Consider the following 22,737-nt stretch of genomic DNA (forward strand, 5'->3'; position numbering starts at 1 on the left):
GCCCTAAATTATTTCAGGTCTCACCACTATCTTATAGAAAATTTTCATCATTATCAACTAGGCATGTTTTTTCCTCTGTTAGGGTTCGGTCTCTGGAGCTTTGCCGGGGTTCTCCCCGCCCCGCTGGGGCATCGCCCCTCCTAGTGCAGGTGTCCTTGGTGATTTTCGTGGAAGTTCTCTTGGCCTTGTCTTGTGTTTTTTCGGGCTTGGAGTTTTCTCGTTTTATTTTTGGTATCCTTCTCCCGCATTCGCCGGAATGGTGCCGACTCATCTGAGTGACCCTGATTTTTTAGGGGGCTCATCTCACCCGCACTCCTTTTTGGAAGAGCTTGCTGATTCGAACTCTGTCTCGTCTTTTTTGTAGCTGCGGACCACTACGTTTCGTGGTTTACCTTCCCTGTGGATTTCTGACCAGGAAATCAATGAACTGGCCATCCCTTTTCAATTTTTTTTGTTGGTTTTTTCCTACTAAGAGACCCTCTCTTGACTCAATCCACAATATCTTCTTTAACCTAAAATTAAATGGTGAATTTTTCGTCACTTTGCTTGATCTTTCGCACATTTTGATTAAGCTTGCAAATGATTTGGACTGCTTTAGGGTTTTTTGTCACCGTTCCTACCTTATTTTCAACTGCTACATGAAGCTCACAAAATTGTAGCCTAGCTTGGATGTTGGTTTGAGTCGCCTGTTATTATAGTTTGGGTTTCTTTTCCGCATTTGCGTTCACATCTCTATAACCCTCATATTCTTCATACTTTGGGAACAATTTTTGGTAAAAGCCTTGAAAATTGATGCGACTACCTCTGTGGGTTCCCGGCCTTCCTTGGATCAAGTTCTTGTGGAGCTTGATATTACTAAATTCTATCCAAACTAGGTTTGGTTAGGTTCTGAAAGTTTAGTGTATGTGCAGGATGTTGCCTTTGATGATCCCCACCCCCCTTTTTGTGTCTCATGCAAATGCATTGGACATTTAGTTGGGAATTGCCGTCCTCCCCCTTTGACTAAATTGTCTACTGTTGTTGTTATCCCTGGTTCTATCATTGCTGGGCAGGTTTCCGAAAAAGTTGTGGATGATTTAGGGGCTTCTGCTCTTATGATTTTCAGTCCTAAGGGTCCTGATTTGTCTAATGTTACGTTACCGATTGTAAATCCTACTTTGATTAATTCTCCTCCCCCTCCCCTATTGTACATTTACTTTCTATGGAGAATTGTTTGAATGAGGCGATTGTTGTTGAATGTGGCCCTATAGAAAATTTTGTGGGGAATGTGGAGGTTTCAGCGGGTGTTTTACCTGTGATTAATGCTCCTTTAACTCAGGCAAATTCTATTGTGGCTAGGGTCCTGCCCATTGCCCACGTCTCTCAGTTTTATTTTAGTGAAGGTGGTGCTTTGTATTGTGATGTTAATTTTATACCTGATGTGTCTGGTATGGGTACTCTGTCTATCCCATATGGTTTGACTCCTAATTTAGCCCTAGTGGAATCAGTGGTAGGGGTTGCCTCTATAGCCCAGGCCCCTAGGCTATATGTTAATGATGTTGATGCTTTGAATTGTGAGGTTAATTTGAATCCTATTTTATATTGTGTGAATTTTTTGTCTGCCCTGTACTGTTTGGCTATGGCTGAGATGACTGCTGAGATTGTTGAGATGTCTGGTTCTTCTTATTCTCATATACAGAAGTCTCTTGGTGGTGCTTTCCCTTCCCCTATGGGTCCTGTGATTCAGGATGCTAGTTCCTCTTCGGTTAAGTTAGTGTTGGAGAAGCAGGTAGTGGGCAATGCTAATTTTTTTAATATCCCTGTTTTGGTTATATCTAATAGTGAATTGAAAAAGCATGTGGCTATCTCTGCAAAAAATTATGTTTTGATTTATAATGATTAGTTGATTTTAGAGGATGAAATTTCTTCCCCTTCCACTAAGGATGAAACTGATTATTATGATGTCAAGCAGGATTATACTATTATACGTGGTGTTTCCAGTGCGCATGGTAATAAGAATAAAATGAAAGGCAAAAATAAATAGGGTTGGTGATTTGGCTCGTGCGTTTTCACCAATGGTTTTTAAAGTTTTAGTAGACGATGATGAGGAGGCCCTTGCTTCCCCTATGTGGCTGAGCTGGCTGGCAACTGGGGTACCGTGACATTAGTTTTGGATTAAGATTATATACTATCACCTACGGATGGTCCGTTCTTGGCTTCTTGGCTGGTGTTAGGGACCTCAATTCCCGAGTAGCCTTTCGTTACCTTTTTTATTATATTTTTTTCTTTGTTTGGATGTTTTGGGTCTTTACTTTTTGTATCCCGGGCTGAAGATCCTATGTCTTTGTACCACTCCCTTTTTTATTTAATAAATATTCTATAAAAAAAATCTTATAGAAATTTTTCATAAGTTTGAAGGGTACTTTTCTATCAACAACATGCCTGATGCATTCCTCCACTTAAACCATCCAACTTCAATTCCATTACTAATATTACCATTTATTTTACCATCAATGTGAATAATAGACCCAATATATCTAAAACATGTACTCTTATTAATTACTTAATTTCTAAAGTCACAATTCCCCCATTATATCTATCAAAATCCAAATTATGCTATATGTATTTAGTTTAAGATATACTCAAATGAAAAACTTTAGACTCTAAGGTTGCCCTCCATAATTCAAGTTAACTCCTTCTTGTGTCTTATCAACAAGAAGAATATCATCAACAAAATCATACACTAAGTTACATCCTCCTGCAAATGTCTAGTTAGAACATTCATGTCTAAAGAAAAAGGTACGATCTTAAAGCTTATCCTTGATATAATCCAATTGAAATAAGAAAATAATAGGTCAATCTACCTTATGTTTGAACCCATGTAATAGCTCTTACATACATACCTTTAATTATATGAAGATAAGCATTATTAAATCTTTTAATTTTTAGAACTCTCCAGAGCACATCTCTTGAAACTTTATCATATACTTTCTCTAAATCAATAGATATCATATGTAGATCCTCATTTTTTTCTTTATACTTCTCCATCAAACCTATCAATAAACCTTTATATTAAATATATATAATTATGGCCACAAAATCACATATAAGAAATGCTATGTAATATTCACGCATTATTATAATTTGAACACATTTGAAGAATTAGATATATATTACCTAGCATTTAGAAGGAATTACATGCTAATATGACGTAATATTCATGCTATGTAATATCTAATTGAACAAAAACCGAACGTAAAGAAAACATTTTTATAATTTGAACACAATAACAGTTTTAATGAAATAAAAACATTTCAACCACAAATCTAAAATTGTAAAAAATAAAAATGATGAAAAATAAAAAGAACAGATAAATTTATACTGGTTCGATCTAACTAGACCTACGTTCACTCCCTGAACAGTCTCTTCAGGTATTATACTATTACCAAAGTCACTCTTCTTTTACTTTCAAAACAAGGCGGAGAAGCCTTTATAATTACCCTCTCTTCCACCAATTCCTAGGGCGGGAGAGTACGGTTGACCTTCCACACCTTCCAAGTGTCGACAAAGTATCATCATCCTTTCACACATCCCAAGTATTGGCAGAGTACCGTCGTCCTTTCACACCCTCTTGGTGTCGACAGAGAACCAGATCTTCTCTAAAGATCTTCTCACGAGCAACTCTAAAGACGTAAGGAAGAGAATTGATAAGCCTCATAAAGAGATCCTCACCTTTGGGCAACCTTATGAACCCTTCACTATTTCCACTTAAAAGAACTCTCTCCACACTCTCAAACATTCTCTATAAACTCTCTTTCACTTTCTCTCAAACAAAATACAAAGAAGCATTCGTCCCATTCATTTTTTATGGACCTTACATATAAAAAAACATAAAATCCCATCCTAAAAACTTAAATTGCAAGTTTGATCATCCATTATCATACAGTACGATCGATGATCATACATAAAAATAGTTCAAAGTTTGCTCGTACGATCCTATATGAAATATTTTCATACATATATATCATACAATACGAACCATATATCATCCAGTACAATTAGTTTTAATCAAACCTTGTTTTGTTTGGTACGAAAATAGCCTTAACTATTTCATACTCTGGAAGTCATCTGTATGATCCTATGATTTTATAGTATGAATAATTCACAAAATCTACATGTTCGTCGGGATGAAAAGGTACATATTTATTTCATACTTTGTACGTCATCTATACGATCCTATAATCATATAATATAAATAGTTCAAAAAATCTACATGTTCGTCGGGATGAAAAGGTACACATCCATTTTATACTCTAGACATCTTCTATATGATCATACGATCGTACAGTACGAATAGTTCAAAAAATCTACATGTTCATTTGGATGAAAAGATGCACATCCATTTTGTACTATAGATGTGGTCTGTATAATCCTTTGATCGTACAGTACGAATAGTTCAAAAAAATGGATGTTTGTCGAGACAAACTTGTATGTATCTATTTAGTACTATATATGTTGTATGTATGAAGGTAACTTCGTACAATACAAACATGGCTTAGAAAAATTTCTTGGACATGGTTTGATTAACTGCTTCTAAAGGAACAATCTGAACAAATCGTCATGTATGATTACAAATCGTACAATATGATTAGTTTAAAAAATTACAAATTTTTACACTCCCCCAGCGCGTGTGTGTGTGTATGGTTATCCAATTACAATCACACTCTCTTAGACTCAATAAAAGTATAAAAAAGTACATACTCCAATTACAATAAATTCTAATCTAATATGTCTTGAAGTCTTCAACAGTATGGAGTATAATTTTCCTAAAATATTAGTATACATAAATAACAAAAATAATATATCCAATATATATTAGGAGAAACAGTAATCAAACAATAATATTTGAAATAATAAAAAATACATATGATATGAGAATATAATTATGAAAACTAACTTGCAACAATCTCCCCCTTTTTGATGATGAAAAAATAATTATTGTTTGAGTTAATATTTAAAGAAAAAAAATCTACTTAGCTTCCCCTAAATGAACTACCAATTCTCCTCTCAGGCCGTGAGTAAAATCTCTTCTCAGGAAATTGTACCTGTTATGAAGGAAAGTGTCAACATTCCAGTAAATGAAAACAAATTTAATGCTCTCAGTGATACAGTTGAAGAAGGAGAAATCATTAAGAATAATGTGGATGATTTGTTGATTGTTGAAGAACCTCCTGACAAGGGAAAGTCTGATATCTCGATTCAGAATGTAGATACTGGCATGAGAAGTAAAGATGCTGGATCCAATCATGTTAAAAAGAAAAAAATTAAAACAATTGAAAGATGTTGGGCCAATTAATTCTAACCAGAGAAATAGAAGTTTGGAGTTGGAAATGAAAGGTACAATAAGGACTTCCCCTCTCTTACATTATTGTTTTATAAAGCATTCTAGAATTGTAGAGGAGCAAGGAAGAAAGGTGCTTCTCTATACCTTAAAGAGTTTGTTAAATTACATAGTGTTTTCTTTTTGGGTTTGGTAGAGACTAAATTGTCATCTTTTGATATACAAGAAATTAAATTGCTGATTGGAGATGGTTGGGATTATTTTATGGTGCCTTTAGATGGGTTATCATAAGGTATTATTATTTTATGGAATTCTCATTTGGTTGATTTTTCAATTTTTGATTATTCTTCCCAATGTATTATTGGAGATCTACCAATTATTAGTAAAGGTAAATGGCGGATTGCTTATGTGTATGGAAACAAAGACATGTATAAAAGGAGAGAACATTGGAAGATGTTGGAATTGCAATCTTCAGGAGAGTATCCTATGGTGGTGGGTGGAGATTTCAATTGCCTCACTTCCAAGGAGGACAAGAGAGGAGGAAAAAGGTTTCAGTTTTCTCAAGGGCCTAAAGAAATGAAGGCTTTTTTTACTAATAATGATTACCATGAGGTTGGATTTATTGGCCCATGGTTTACTTGGTGCAACAACAAAACTAGAGGGGCTCATATTCTGGAAAGATTGGACAGGTGCTTCCATAACTCAATGGCTTTAAATTCATCAAATCATTTGGTTGTTAGACACCTGGCTAGAATAGCTTCCGATCATTGTCTAGTTATTCTTAATTTCCTTGACTTTAATCCTTCTACTAAGAGGATCATTAAATTTGAGGATGTATGGGCATCTTACCCGACTTCTTCATCTATGGTTAAGAAGGAATGGGACAAATCTTATTTGGGTAATTATTCTCAAATATTGAATTCAAAGTTTAAAAGAGCTTTAAAATCTCTATTCTTTTGGAGTAAGGTTAAGTTAAAACATTTGAATCTATTGAAAGAGAACTTGATGGAAGATGTTTTGAAATTGCAAACTAAGGAATCAGATACTAGATTTCTAACTGATGAAGAATGCTAGATTTTGAAAGCTAAGGTGAATGAACTCAACTCAACTATAGCTCAGTTAAATGCATGGTGGAAGCAAAGAGCAAAGGTCAAATGGATGGTTGAGGGTGATAAAAAATCAAAATTTTTTCACTCTTTTGCTAGTGCAAGGAGGAACTCAAACAACATTTTTAAAATAAAGGATGAAAATGGCAATTTGATGGAGGAGCTTGATCAAATAAAAGATGTCCTTCTTCAGTTCTTCATCCAAAAGTGGAGACAGAGGAGTTGTGTCTTGAATTGATGGCCTATGCTAAGGAATACTTTGAATGATGATGATAGAAACATGCTAGTAAGGGAGTTCTCAATGGATGAGATTCAGCTAGTTTTAAATCAAACTGGAGATAACATTTCCCTCGGTTTTGATGGCATATCATATTCATTTATCAAAGCGTTTTAGAATATCATTAAAATTGATTTTTGGAATTCTATAAATCAATTCCTTTGTCTTGGTGAGATGGATAAATCTTGGAAAGACACCTTAATAGTTCTCATTCCTAAAGTAACCAATCCTTTGATCCCATCGAATTTTAGGCCTATTAGCTTGCGTAATTCAGTATACAAGGTGGATGCAAAAGTGATTTTGAACTAATTAATATCTGTTATTCTGAAGCTGATCTCGGTAGAGCAGGTGGCTTTTGTCAAGGGTAGATCTCTCTCGGACCATGTGCTGGTTGCTCAAGAATTGTTCCATAAATTCACATATTCTAAATCTTCCAAAGGGCTTGTTTCATTTAAAATTGATATAGAGCAAGCATATGATTCAATGAGTTGGTTTACTCTTATAAATGTTTTGAACTATTTTGAATTCCCTTATAAATTCTCAAAGCTCATTTTGGAGTGTGTTGAAGAACCAAGATTTTCATTGATTATTAATGGTAATTTATCATAATGGATAGAAGCCAAGAGTGGTTTCCCTGAAGGTTGCCTCTTGCCACCTCTTCTTTTCATTCTTTGTTCCCAACTTCTTTCTAACACATTTGCTTAAACTTCAATTGGGATTAGCATTTGTCCAAATGGTCCAACGATATAACACTTATTATATGCAGATGGTGTGATGTGATGATTTTCTATGAAGCTAATAAGAAAGCGGCAATTAAGATTAAAGGCATCCTTACCAAATTCAGTAAATGGACTGGGCAATGTATTAATGTTAACAAATCTTCCATTCTTTTTGGTAAGATTGTTAAAAAAAAAAAGAAGGAAATCAATTACTCGAATCATGGGGTTCAAAGAAGTTGAAGAATTTTCCTATCTTGGTATAAAAATGGCTTTAAGAAGATTGGTGGCTGCTGATTTTCAATTTATTATTGAAAAATCTCTAAGAATGCTCAACATCTGCGGTAGTAAGTTCGTTTACTTGCCTGGCAAATTAACCTTGGTTAAGTCGGTCATTCTATCTTATCCGACTTTCCATAGCACACACTCTCTTGTTCCAATTAGTGTGCTTGAGGAAATTGATAAATTGTGTAGGAGCTTCTTATGGAACAAGTCAAATGGAAGATTGGGTATTCATTATGTTAGTTGGTTTGATTTGTGCAAACCTTTGAAATTGGGAGGGCGTGGATTATTGTCCTCTACATCTAAAGTTGCTGCTATAAGAGCTAGATTGGCTTGGAATTTTTTACAAAATAAAGACTCACTCCTACACAAAGTTCTTGCTCCTAAGTATGGCACCAAGGTTAAAGTTGAAGACAATAAGAAAGGTTTATCATCTTTATGGAAACTCATATGTGATGGTGGAAAGCTACTTAATCCTTTTATGAAATGGAACATTCCAAATGGACCATCTATTGATGTTTATAGAGACAAATGGATTTTGGATAAATGTATCAACAAGTGGCCAACTTTTGTAATGCCTCAAGATGATGAGGTATTATTGTTGGACAGGTTTATTATAAACAAAACTTGGAATGTTGAGGAGTTGCTGAAGGTTTTTGGGCATGAGCTGATGGAGCTAATCCTACATATCAATATCAAAACAGTTCAACATGATGATGAACTGGAGCTAATTTTCCAGAATTTGGGTAATACTTTATCTGGATTGATTTTTGAATCTATGCAGCAACAACAAGAAGAACCCATATTTAAGAAATGGTTCAAAAGATCTAATTTGAATCCTCGGGTAGAAGTGTTATGGTGGAGGCTTTTTAAAAATGCAATTCCAACTTGTTAGTTCTTAGCACATAGAAGGTTGCAAAGTAATGAAATCTGCCCAAGGTGCTGGAACGATATTGAAGATATGGAACATGTAGTTGTCAAATGTAACAAATTGAAAGAAGTGCTCTTACTGTTAAACAATTGGGAATTTTGAATTCCCATGTTCATCAGTTTCGAAGATTGCTGCACTTGGATGGAATCAACTGCCCAAAATAATTATATGCTTCTGAACTTGTTTTGCAATGTTGTGTTTCTTGCTTGGAAGGCTAGGAACAAATTCATACGTGAAGGAGTTGAAGATAGTGCAAATGCAATTGCTGCAAATGTTGTCAGCTTTTATTCTCTTTCTAAAATGGCTTTTAACATTAGCTCAGACATATGGGATGTTAACCAGTCTATCAGGCTGCTAATATTTGGCATCCACCTCCACCTGATTGGTTAAAGATTAATGTAGATTCTTCATTTGGTTCTTCTTATAGAGCTTGAGTTGGAGGAGTGGTTTGTGACTGCAAAGGAAGGTTCTTATTGGCTTTTGGAACATCTTGCATCCATTGTGACATTTCTCAATTGGAACTCTTAGCTATCAAATCATTGAAAGAAGTTATTAAAGATTGATGTTCATATACAAAGGATTAATCATTGAAAGTGACAATTCAAATGTAATTAGGATTCTCCAACACGCTTTGCTTGATGGATTCAAGGAGATGGAAGACTTTGAGTTCTTCAAAAAATTCAATTATGTTATCTTTAAATGTGTAGATAGAGGTAGTAAAAGTTAGCAGCCATGTGTGCTAACTTTGCTCAGTAGAAAGAATAATAATGAAGTACGTGTAGAAATCGGAGGGGCCCTGATCTGGAGGAGGAGGCTGGTTGAACATTGAAAGTATCTATTCATCATAGCTACATTCGTATTTACTGTGTCAAATTGAATATGAATCCAACACATGTCTTCCTGATGCCTCACATCCAGTTGATTTAAATGGGTCTCAATTTGATCAAAGCATTGATCAAAATGAGTCTCCAAATGATCAAACTGCCAGACCATTTCTTAAAAATAGTTTTGGTCGGGTACTTATATAGGTGTCGAAGCAGGAGCTCCCCCTTCTTCTTCAGAGTCATCACACTTTGAACTCTAATCTCTCCCAAATACTAATAAAAAAGATATATCGGTGAAATAGACAGGAATTTCTGTAGGAGGATCAAGATGGATAAGGATATACTTCTTATATAGGATATAGGCTACTAAATGTTCTAAAGCCATGTTTCTCTTCCTCTTATGATGAGGAAGCCAAATTTTAGAAAGATTATAAATGTCGTCCATGATGAATTGGGCTTCATCGAAGGGTTTTTTTAGTTATAATCAGATAAGTGACTGTGGACAAGAGTGGAGTCATATTTATCCAATCACTAGCTTTAGGGATAATAAAGGTTCTTAAAACATGCTGGATGACCTGAGCATTTTGGTGCAAAGTGTAGACCCTAGACAAATGACACACTTGGGATACCCCTCTAAGAGTTTTATTAATTTCAGTACAATCAAAATAAGCAATAGAAGTCAAAGTGTGGGCTTGAGTGCCTTAGGTTCTCAAATGAAGGAAATTCCATAAGTCTTCCTTGGTGATCTCAACTCAACGTTTTTGAACATAAGAACCAATCCTAGAAAGGTCCTCATTGAATCTCATGTTTTCCAAGAAGTATTATAAGGTTTCTTTGTGATAGGCATAAATGAGAGTGAGAATGAAGGAGAATTAGGTTGACGCAAAAAGGTGCATAACATAAAAGTGAAGATCACCCTGAATGAGAAGTTTTGAATGGGCGATCTTAGTAGTAGCATACCTAAAAAAAGCACTCATTTACCTTAGAAAGAAAGTTGTCATCCCCACCGCTTCTAGATAAGGAACCTTTAGAAAGTTGGGTCGCTTGCTAGAACTAACCATTTCTAAGATAAGGGCTCTAGAATCATTTGAAATGGATAAGAAGGTGAATGAAAACAATTTCAAAGACCCTTCTATTTATAAAAAAACTATAATCATACAATATGAAATTTAAATAAAACGTACAATTTTAAAATCATATGAGACCAAATTATTTTTGTACGTACGAACGAAAATAACTAAAAATGAAATGGCTTTTCGTAAAATACCTTTTTTTTAAGGCTTTCTTTCATACAAACTTTTTGATCACATGATTGTATAGAAAAATAGGTGTTCGTCCGGGATAATCAGAATATTAAAGATTATTTTAAAGGCGGTTAGGTTCGTTCCCTACAAAAACTGACAACTGGATCATACAGACCAAAGACGATTTCATATGTACGATCAGTAATAAATAATTGATTCCAACTGGTAAATCATTCCCTCATGTACAGACGAATCTATACAAATTGTATAGTGTGATGACATCATCATACATAATGAAGAGTAAGAAAAACTAAGTTTAGTGTGCTTAACTCCAAAACCTACCATGGACATGCTATATAATTCATACAGGATGAAGAAATTTCATACATTATGAATAAAATACTTAGAAAACAAAGCATGATAATAAAAAAAACTTCTCAAAACCAACCAGTTTTAAAAGGTGACATGCTTCACAATAAATAAAAAAATAATACAAACTAAACACATAAAAATAACCAAATCACACAAACAGATACAAACTAAACAAACTCATACATACAACACATCAAGTTTACAGATTTTTCAATTTAAGCATTAAGATCAATAACACCTAATCATGTTCTTAAGATGCTAATAGTGCATAAGGCTAGTGGTTTTATAATAATAAATGTAAGTTAATTTTCTGTAGAAATATGATTTAATTCAATCTCTCCTTTAACTACATGATCTATAATAAAATGATGCCTTATGTCAATATGCTTGGTTCTAGAATGTTTAATAGGATTCTTTGAAATACAAATGACACTAGTATTATCACAATAAATCAGAATTATGCCAATTGAAAATCCTAAATCAATCAATTGTTATTTCAACCAATAAACTTGCGCCCATAACTACCTAAGGCAATGTATTTTGCTTTAGTAGTAGATAGGGATACTGAATTTTATTTCCTATTGGACCAAGAAACTAAAGAGTTTTCTATGAATTGATAAGTCCCAGATGTAATTTTCTGATCAACCATACAACCTACAAATTCTAAATCAGAATATCCAATAATTTAAAATGAAGAGCTATGCTTAGGATACCAAATCCCTATACTTTGAGTTGACAAAAGATATCTCATAATTCTTTTTTCTACTGTCAAATGTGATTTTTTTAGATCAAATTGAAAACTAGCACACAAACAAACACTGAACATTATATGTGGTCTGCTAATAGTCATGTAACAATGATCCAATTATACCTCTAAATTTATTTTGATCAACAGATTTTTTCTTAGGGTCCTTATCTCATGGAACTGAGGAACTTATAGGTGTAGTCATTAGTTTAGCATTACCCATTTCATATTTCTTCAGGATGTCCTTAATATACTCTGATTGATTAAAAAAAATTTATGTCCTCATTTTACTTTATACTAAAACCAAGAAAATATGATGTCATTAATATATATTTATATAATGAGTATGTCATCTTCTATTTTCTTCAAAAGAGAGTGGTGTCCATACTTCCTTTCATAAAAAATCTTTCTAATAGGAAAGTTCTTAACCTCTCATACCAAGCCTCAGGTGCCTGTTTCAGTCCATGTAATATCATTTTCAATTTAAACACATGACTAGGGAATTTTGAATTTTTAAAATCTGGAGGTTGCTCAACATAAATATCCTCTTGTATCACCCCATTCAAAAAGTAACTTTTGACATCTAATTGAAATAATTTAAAACTTTTAAAATAAGCAAAGGATAATAAAACCCTAATTGCTTCAAGTCTCTCTACAGGGGCAAAAGTCTCTTTAAAATTAATACCTTCTATTTAATTATACCCCTTGACCACCAATCTTATCTTATTTTTTATCATAACTCCTAAATCATTCATTTTTTTTAAATACCCACTTAGTTGTATGTCACATTTAGCTAAAGCTCAAATAGTATTAATCTAAATAATCTACAAAAGCTCCACCCCATCAATTCTGCTTGATCAACTTTTGGAAAAAGATTTTTGGGGGCTTTCTTTAACCTTCTTAATGGGTTTATCTACTTCCTTAATAGGATGAAGTTACTCCTTATGCTGGTCAATCTCTATAGTTCTTCTACCAAAGATTCCTCCTACGGTTGATCTTCATGTCTACTAGTTTCTCCTAGTTTTGTCTAACACCTTACTTGGATGGCTTTACTTTGCTCCTTAAAAGTTCATTACGGATGTTAGGCCCTATGAACTAGCTCAAGGCTAATTAAAAGAGAGAGGTGAATCAGTATTTTAAACAAAACTCAAACTTAAAACCAAAAACCAAGATTCACCACAATGAAAACCAAAGTGTGGAAATTAAATGCGGAAGTAATAAAGAAAAGAACACACTAGATTTATAGTGGTTCGGTCAAACCTTGACCTACGTCCACTCCTCGGAGGCACCCTCCAAGTATTACACTAAACTAAGTGTCTCTCCTTTAGCCCCCACAGTAAGGCAGAGAAGCCCTTACAAAATCACTTACACCTTCCCCGGTGCGGCGGAGTCACCGGGTCCTTTGACACCAAAGAGATCTTCTTCTTTGGTGAACTTCCCTCAAGACAAGCCTTGAATCCGACAATATTAAGGTGTAAGCCTACCGAAGCAACCGTGTGGAATCACCCACCACACTCCCTTGAGTCCCACCTCACAGGATCTTCTCCCTCTCAGACTTCACCCGTTCCTCACTCCCTTTCAAGCTCTCTCTTCAAGTCCACCACCCCCCCCCAAAAGACCGAAGCTAAAATGGCTGCCAAAGACACATACAAAGTGCCTTGTCATAGCTTAAATAGAAGATCTCAAAACGAGCTCATTAATACAAGTTGCCAACTTTATCATTTAGAATGATTCTAATATCATCCTGTACGATAAGTACAAAATAAGCCCAATCAGCCGGGACGATTTGAGACGATTAGAAGAAATTTGTTCATATCGTCCATGATGATAATATCATCATGGATGATCAGTACAAATCATGGAATATTGTCTTAAATATTGCCCTAAAAAAGAGCTGTCCGATGTCCAATCGTCCAGCGTATCATCCCCAATAATCCCGCGATCATCCAGGATGATTTGATTGTCCATTCAAGTCATAATTGCTTTCCTTAAATGCCAGATTAATTTAGGAAAAGTTGTCCTGGATCATCCTGGATGATATTTTATAGTCCTGGACGATCCCCTGGATGATGTCCAAAAATAAGTAATTTCTAAATAGATCTAACGGCAGATTCTTTCTATTTTGAGCCTATTATCCTGGCCGATACAAAATCGTCTAGGATGAAGTTTTTGCATAATGACGGCTGCTTTAATGAGGATGCCCTAATCAGGGTTTCTGCTTTTGAACCGATCGTCCCGGACGATGTTACCAAAAATAGTAAACTCTAAGGAACAGTTAGAAAATCTTCCAAGATACAAATCATCGGAGCCACACCAAATACAATAGACTCAAGAAAGGAAAAAGGGTATAAACTGACTCAGACCTAGTCTACCCAATCTTGAGCTGGTTTCAAATTATAGTCTGATCGTGTGGACCTAAAATGTTAGTAGATAAGATAATCGTAGAGAACATATCATCAAATTCATAATAGGAGTGTTTTCAATAAGAGCTTTTACTATCATCAAAATCATTATCCATGAAAATAGATCTGCAATAATTTCCCCCTTTTTGATGATGACAAACATTATGATTCGAATTTGCAAACAAGAAACATTTTCTCCTAATCTCCCCCTCACTAAAATAAAACTTTAAAAATAGGGGATAAAATTTTTTTTGTTATTTTTAATTTTTTTTGAAAGAAAAAAACATACAAATTCAACAGTATGAAAAACATATAAATTTAATTGTACGTTCTCCCACTTTGACATTATCAAAAATAGAAAGGGCACAAACATTTAAGAAAAATGATTAAAAGACAAAAATGATCCCTGATCTAGAGAACAAAATAAATATTTTTAAAATGAGAAAGTTATCTCTTGGTTTTAATCAAAAACTTAGTAGACTTGTATTGACAACACATAGCCCAGAAAAAGTTAGAAATTCAAAATTTGATAATCCAAACTCAAGTTCTTTAAAAAGGATCAAAAAATTTTTAATTCAATATCTAAATCAAGGAATAAATTAGAAAAAGAAACATTAATATTTCAAAACTCCTTTCATAAAATATATATAATAGAAGATTAATGTATGAATTGTTGAATCAGGAATCAAGTTTTTCAAAATCAAGTATCGAAAGTATCAAGGGTTTTCTTAAGCTTTTAAGAAGTACAAGAATGGTAAGCATTAAATTTTGTGGGCTCATTTTATGCCTCTTGTCAATTTGAATGGCACTCTTTGCGCATCTTTTGATTTTTGATACACTTTTGTGTATATTTTTCAATTTGGCATCTTTGCACATCTTTTATTTTTGGCATTATTGGCCAATTTTTTTTGAATATGCTACTTTTCTGAAATCTTAAAAATAAAAGTAAACCCATCCTATTGACAAAACAAATTCTTGATGAAAAAGATTATGAGTTAGATTCAACAACTTGCAGAAGATCCTTATGCAATAAATAAAATGTAGAGAGATAAAAAAATTTAGTTTCAAAGACTAATTTAAATTATTAAAAAGATTTTAAATCAAAAGTAAAATAACCTCTTTTAGGAAACAGAGATTGAGAGTAAAAAATATGAGTTTTCTTCCTTTGACTATTTTTAGAGAAGTCGATCAAAACTTACCAAAGATTTCAAGAAAAATAGGAAGTAGATTTTTCATTTTTAGAAAAGTGAATGTGTGTGTTGATCAGAGAAAAAATTTCACGAAGTAAGATAAAAAATCAAAGAATAAACAAAGACAAAAACACAAAATAAAAATCGAAACAAAACAAGCAAAAAAAAAAAAGAAAATAACTAAAAACAAAACACAACACAAACACACAAACAAGGCTTTTAACCATTATCTTTCTCCTGGTCCGATGCTTCAGAAACCAGGTTTGCCCAAGAGATTTTTTGCTTTTCATTATTTTCCCAGTTTATAATTTTCTTTGCTTTACCTTTTTTTGTTTGCAGGAAGAATTCTCAAATTAGGTCATTGATATTTCATATGTCCAGGCTTCCTACATTGAAAGCAAATAACGTCAGAAGAAATATTAACATCCTTACCATTTTTACCTTTCTTCCACTTTTGTTGATGCTTATACTTTGGTGAGCTTTTTTAATTTCTATCAAGTCATTACTTTCGTCACCAACTAAGCTATCTTTTTTGGCATCCTCAGCTTTTAGAACAATCATTTCACATGCATCCAAAAGTCTTTGACCAAAACTTTGCTTGTAGGCAATGAGTGAGCCAATTAATTTATCAATAAAATAATTATACAAATTTTTTGATTCACAAATAGCAACAATTTTAGCATCAAACTTATTCAGTAGACAATGAAAAATTTTATTAACTTTTTCAAATTTTGAAAATTCTTTTCCTAAAGCATGCAATGATGTCACAATTTGAATAGACCTAGTATACATGTCTAAGATCGTCTCATAAGGTTTCATGGAAAATAGTTCAAAATCATGCATTAATATATTCAACTTGGATTGTTTGATTTCACTAGTGCCTTCGTATATGGTGTGTAGTTTATCCCAAATTTCCTTATTAGTAGTGCACGTGGATACTAATATAAAATGTTCAGAATTTAAAGCACAGAAAAAATAATTTAATGATTTTGCATTCAATTAAGCATTGAGTTGTTCTTCCCTATTCCATTGATTAAAAGGAATATCCGTTTTAATTCCATTTATAACACATGATGGTAATGTATAACCAGTTAAAATCATATGCCACATACGAAAATCAATTGATTGCAAAAAAATATACATGCAAATTTTCTAAAAATCAAATGTAATATTTCAAACAAAGGTGGTCTGGTGATTGAATAACCTTCCGCAATATTATAATTTAAAACATTAGCCATGGATCGAAATTCAAAAGGTTTTTAAAACTATGTTTTATGAATACTGCTCTGATACCACTTAAAGGTTCATTAGGGATGTTAGGCTCTATGAACCAGCCCAAGGCTAATTAAAAGAGAGAGGTGAATTGGTATTTTAAGTAAAACTCAAACTTAAAACCAAAAACCAAGATTCACCACAATGAAAACCAAAGTGTGAAAATTAAATGTGGAAGTAATAAAGGAAAGAACACACCATATTTATAGTGGTTCGGTCAAAACTTGACCTACATCCACTCCTGGGAGGCACCCTCCAAGTATTGTACTAAACTAAGTGTCTCTCCTTTTCCCCCCACAGCAAGCTAGAGAAGCCCTTACAAAATCACTTCCACCTTCCTCGATGCGGCGGAGTCGCCGGGTCCTTTGACACCAAAGAGATCTTCTTCTTTGGTGAACTTCCCTCAAGACAAGCCTTGAATTTGACGGTATTAAGGTGCATGCCTGCCTAAACAACTGTGTGGAATCCCTCACCACACTACCTTGAGTCCCCCCTCACAGTATCTTCTCCCTCTCAAACTTCACCCATTCCTCACTCCCTTTAAAGCTCTCTCTTCAAGTTCCCCCAAAAAGAACGAAGCTACAATGGCTACCAAAGACACTTACAAAGTTCCTTATCATAGCTTAAATAGAAGATCTCAAAACGAGCTCATTAATGCAAGTTGCTGACTTTATCATCGAGGATGATTCTAATATCGTCCTGTACGATTAGTGCAAAATAAGCCCAATCAGCCGGGACGATTTGAGACCATTAGAAGAAATTTGTTCATATCATCCAGGATGATAATATATCATCCTGGATGATCAGTACAAATCATGGAATATCATCTTGAACATCGCCCTGAAAAAGAGCTGTCCGATGTGCAATCATCTAGCGTATCGTCCCGGATGATCCTGCGATCGTCCAGGACGATTTCATCGTCTGATAAAGTCATAAATGCTTTACTTAAATGCCAGATTAATTTAGGAAAAAATGTCCAGGATCATCCTGGATGATATTTTATAGTCATGGATGATCCCCTGGATGATGTCCAAAAATAAGTAATTCCTAAATAGATATGGCGGCAGATTCTTTCTGTTTTGAGCCTATCGTCCTGGCTGATACAAAATTTTCTAGGATGATATTTTTGCATAATGATGACTGCTTTAATGAGGATGCCCTAATCAGGATTTTTGCTTTTGAACCGATCGTCCAGGACGATATAAATATCATCCCACACGATGTTACCAAAAACGATAAACTCTAGGGAACAGTCAGAAAGTCTTCCAAGATACAAATTATTAAGAGCCAAACCAAATACAATAGACTCAAGAAAGAAAAAGGGTACAAACTGACTCAGACCTAGTCTACCCAATCTTGAGCTGGTTCCAAATTGCAGTCTGATCGTGTGGACCTGAAATGTCAGTAGATAAGACATTCGTAGAGAACATATCATCAAAATCATAATAAGAGTGTTTTCAATAAGAGTTTTTTCTATCATCAAATTCATTATCCATGAAAATAGATCCGCAACACTCCTTGCCCTTCTCTTAGGGTTTACTTTTATAGTACTAGAAAAGGTACCCTAGGGTCTACTATTTATTGATCTGGCTTGCTGCCCTATATGATTTTCTATATTCTAAATAAAAATATCTTGACTTTATAATTGAGTCCCCATTTGTAACACTAAATCCTCCAAAGAGGGTTCTTATCCTTAAAATGGTTATTAGAATTGAAACCTGGGGGATAATTGGGACTAAGATTTCCAAATTGTTGCATGATCCTATATGATTGGGTTGATTGGAATTCAATTAGTTTCCCATATTATTATTATTATTATTATTCCATTAGAAATATGGGTGGTTTCTTTAACATAGATTGCAATTATTTAAGCAAGGGTTAATCTATTAATTAATGGAATTTAAAGTCTTTGCCCCTTGAACATTTGGATCACTAAATAGACTAAATTTGTTTAACTTCTTCAATATAATTTTGACTTGGGATGTCAAAATGTAGAAGGTGTCAAACTCGTATACACTAACACATTTCTTAGGATTCACCCAATTTGAAGGCCATTGAAATTTAATGGTGGCCATCTCCTTGATTAAGCATAATCTTCATCAAAATGTTTGTACATTAATGACTCTTCAGGGACTTCATGTGTACTTTAATCTCAAACTGCTCAACATAGTAATGGCTCTCTATTTTCTCTACTCTAGGTGACTCTGAGGCGATGTAGGGCTTCCTCTTTCAATCATAATTTTTTTCGATTGTTAGCTATTTCTTCTTACTTTTTGGATTTTTTTCATGTTTTTCATTATTCTCTTTCTTTTTTATTTGTCTTCTCGTCTTTTTCTCAAGGTGTTTTGCTCTGGTGTGTTAGGGTTTTGTGATTTTTTGGGAGATGACGATGCAGTCATCATCTATCCCTCTTCCTTCACTTCCGAATGGCAAATCCCTCTATTTTAGGGCAGTTTTAGCTGGTTCTTCATTTTCTTCCTCCAAACTTCATTTTTTGCATTCTTCCTTCAAAGTGTGCCCAACTTTGATGCCTGATGATTCCGTGGTTTCCTTACTTGTGCTCCTTTTGCACTTACTCTTATGGGGAAAGTTATGCTTAAGCGGTGAAATTTAGATATAATTTGAAAGTTCTTCTTGAATCTAAAATTGTCTAGCTCATTTCAGGTTGGTTTATTGGATACCATGCACATATCAATTCAACTGAGTAATGATTTGAACTATAGCCGTTTTTTTTTAGGAGGTCCTATTATGTATAGGGCTTTCAAATGTGATTACTTAAATGGTCTCTAGACTTTAATTTGCATGAAGAATCCCCCATAACCTCAGTTTGGATTTTGTTTCCTAATCTCCATTTACATTTCTTCAATTCTCAAATTTTATTTGGTTTGGTCTCTATTTTTGATAACCTTTGCAAACCGATCAGGCTACAATGTCAATTTCTAGGCTGTTTGTAGCTCGTGTTTTTATTGAACTGGATATATCAAAGAAATATCCTACTGAGGTTAGGATTGGTTCAGAACTTAATGGCTATTTTCAAAAAGTTGAATTTGAAAATTTACCAATTTTATGTTCTCATTGTAAGATGCATGGCTATGGTTTATCTGCTTGTTATAAATTACACCCACATCTACGAAAGGCTAAGGAGACTACTAATTCATTCCATAATAATGAATTAAATTTAATTGAATTGGTTTCTATTATTCCTAATCATGTTGCTAATATGGTTAATGCTTCTCGATGGTTAGATCATAGTAATGGTTCCTTAAATTTTGTTTCGGTTCAGGTGGAACCATATCCTATTACCGTGGAGGAGCTGGTTAAAGGACAAGAAGTTAATCTTAACTCGACCTCTTCTATAGCTATTGATTCTCATAAAGTGACTGGCCAAAATGTTGTGGTTTATCTAAATAATGCTTCTTCTTTTATTGATCTTCTTTTGGAGGATGAGTTGGTTAATAATATTGCGGTGGAGGATGATATTGTGCAAGTTATTTTTACTAATCAGGTTATCTCCCAAATAGAGGCGAAGAAGATAGGTGATGTTGATGTTCACAATAAAACCTATATGATATGTGATGTGATCTAAAGGAAAGAGAAATGCTTCTTTCTAGGGGGCATTCAAGTGTGGTTAATGATAGTAATTTTCCTTTGAATATTAATTATAATAGTGATGCTTTTACTGATAATGAGGATATGGATATCTTGGCTAAATGTTATGCTATAGATGATAATGATACTAGTTCTACCAAGGGTCTCGGTAGGAGAGGTAGGAAGCCTAAAGCTATTGTTATACAAACTCCTTGAAACACCCATTCACTTACTTCTCATTAATATTGTTTTCAAGTTTAATGATATTCTTTGGAATGTTAGGGGCATTGGATGCTCTTCTTCTAAACTAAGAGTTAAAAACTTATGTCGTATCTATAATGTTTTCTTCTTGTTTTGCTTGAGCCTCTTATCCCATCTGATAAGTTACTTAGTACTGCTAAATTTTTGGGTTTTAGATATGTCTTATTTAATGTTTCTAATAAAATTTGGGTTTTTTGAAAAGATTTTGTTATTGGTGATTTTAATCAAGTTATTATAATATTGAGAGTTCTAATTTGTAATGTTGTACTTTCTTTGTCTACGCTGCTTCTTCTTGATATACTAGAAAGATTTTATGGGACCAAATAATTCAATTTCATAGTATTTGTACACTTCCTTAGCTTGTTGGAGGAGACTTTAATACCATTGCTAACCAGTATGAGCGTATAGGGGGCTTTCTCCCTATCTATCAATCTATGGAGGATTTTAATAACATGATTATGGATTGTAATCTTATTGATATTGGCTCCTCTAGTGATAATTTTAATTGGCTTCATTGGCATTTATGGGAAAGATTAGATCAGGCTTTATTTAATGACTTTTGGTTGCATTCTTTTGATTATACTAATATTGAACATTTGAGCAGGACCCTCTCGAATCAGTCTCATCTTCTCATTATAATTAAGCCTAGATTGAGAGATTTGCCTTCTCAATTTAGGTTTCAAAACATGTGGTTAATTCATGATTCTTTTATGAATGTGGTAAAGGAAAACTGGCTTGCCCCTTTACATCCGGATAATGTTAATTCTGGTATGCGTAGACTATGGTACAAGCTAAAAAGGCTTAAGTTTGTTCTGAATTGGTGGAATCATAATGTGTTTAAGAATCGTTTTTCTAACATTTTAATTGCGGAAGGTAAACTGATTTGCTAGGAGACTCAATGCCAATTATTCCCTTATGATGCTAACTTTTGTCTTTTGAGAGAGGCTAAAAATGGGCTTCATAAATTACAAGCTTAAGAGGGAATGTTTTGGAAATAGAAAGCAATTGCTAAACTTCTTGTTGAAGGTGACAACAATACAAAATATTTTCATGCATTGGTTAAGAGGAAACTTAATATTAATTGCATTCAAAAAATTAACCGGGTTGATGGCTCTATTACTGAAGATGGTACTATAATTGCTATCTTAGCTGTTCAACATTTTCATAATCATCTGAATAAAAATTTCAATCCTACCACTATTGATAATCCTAATATTATTTTGTCTCTTATTTCTCATGAGGATAATATTTACTTGTTTAAGTCCCCTTTGTTGGAGGAAGTTAAAGATATTATTTTTGGTATGAATTTTGAATCGGTGGCTCGGCCAGATGGTTTCACTTCCAAGTTTTTCCAGAAAACCTGGCATATAATTAGTAATGATCTTTTTTTTTTGTTGTTATTGATTTTTTGATGGTAATGCTATACCTAAATTTTTTACCGCTACTTTTATTATGCTTATTCCTAAGAATAATTCTAACACTTCTTGGAATGATTTTAGGCCTATTAGTCTTTGTATCTTTTATTATAAATTGATCTCTAAAATTTTGATGAATCATTTATCTATTTTTTTGCCTAAACTGATTTCTCCTTTTCAAATGGATTTTGTCAAAGGCCATGCCATTGCTGATAACATCCTTTTGGCACAAGAATTTTGTCATGATTTGGATGCGATGTATTGAAAGTCCTTATTTTTCTATTATTGTTAATTATAAGTCTAATGGTTTTTTAAGGCTTCTCATGGTCTGAGATAGAGTGATCCCATTTCTCTGGCCCTTTTTATTATTGCGACTGACTACCTTTTTAGAGGTCTTGTTGATCTCTTTGAAAAGTCTCCTAGCCTTTATTTTAAAACTTTAGGAGGTTTCCATATTTCTCATTTATGCTTTGCGGATGATTTCATTATTTTTACTAATGCCTCTTTAATAAGATTAAAAAATTGATGAGGTTTTTTCAACAATTTGAATTGGAGAGTGGCCTGGCTTTTAATAATCATAAATGTGGCTTTATTTCTACAAAGAAAGTTGCTTTGGACCATATTGTGGCTATTATGAATTTAAGTGGTTTCAGTCGTGTTTGTTTACCTTTAAAGTACCTTGGTGTGCCTCTTTATAAGGGTAGGAAGAAATCATTTCTTTTTTATTTAATTTCATTTGTGTAAAACAAACTATTATCTTGGGATTCCAACTTTCTTAGTTGTAGTGGTAGA

At 33.7% G+C, this 22,737-nt stretch overlaps 1 long non-coding RNA gene across 2 annotated transcripts in view; it reads left to right on the forward strand.

The window, feature by feature from the left end:
- LOC114581267 overlaps nucleotides 1-22,737 on the forward strand; it is a 32,451-nt gene that overhangs the window by 7,407 nt on the left and 2,307 nt on the right. Inside the window, exon 4 of one of the 2 annotated variants that reach the window (XR_003703148.1) lies at nucleotides 19,965-20,367. The exons of the other annotated variant lie outside the window; for it this stretch is intronic. This is a non-coding gene — a long non-coding RNA (uncharacterized LOC114581267). Of the gene's footprint in view, nucleotides 1-19,964; nucleotides 20,368-22,737 lie in introns of those variants that run through there. 2 annotated transcript variants of the gene reach the window in all.

The sequence above is a fragment of the Dendrobium catenatum genome, unplaced genomic scaffold (assembly GCF_001605985.2).
Source record: "Dendrobium catenatum unplaced genomic scaffold, ASM160598v2 fragScaff_scaffold_146, whole genome shotgun sequence".
NCBI classification, from domain to species: Eukaryota; Viridiplantae; Streptophyta; class Magnoliopsida; order Asparagales; family Orchidaceae; genus Dendrobium; species Dendrobium catenatum.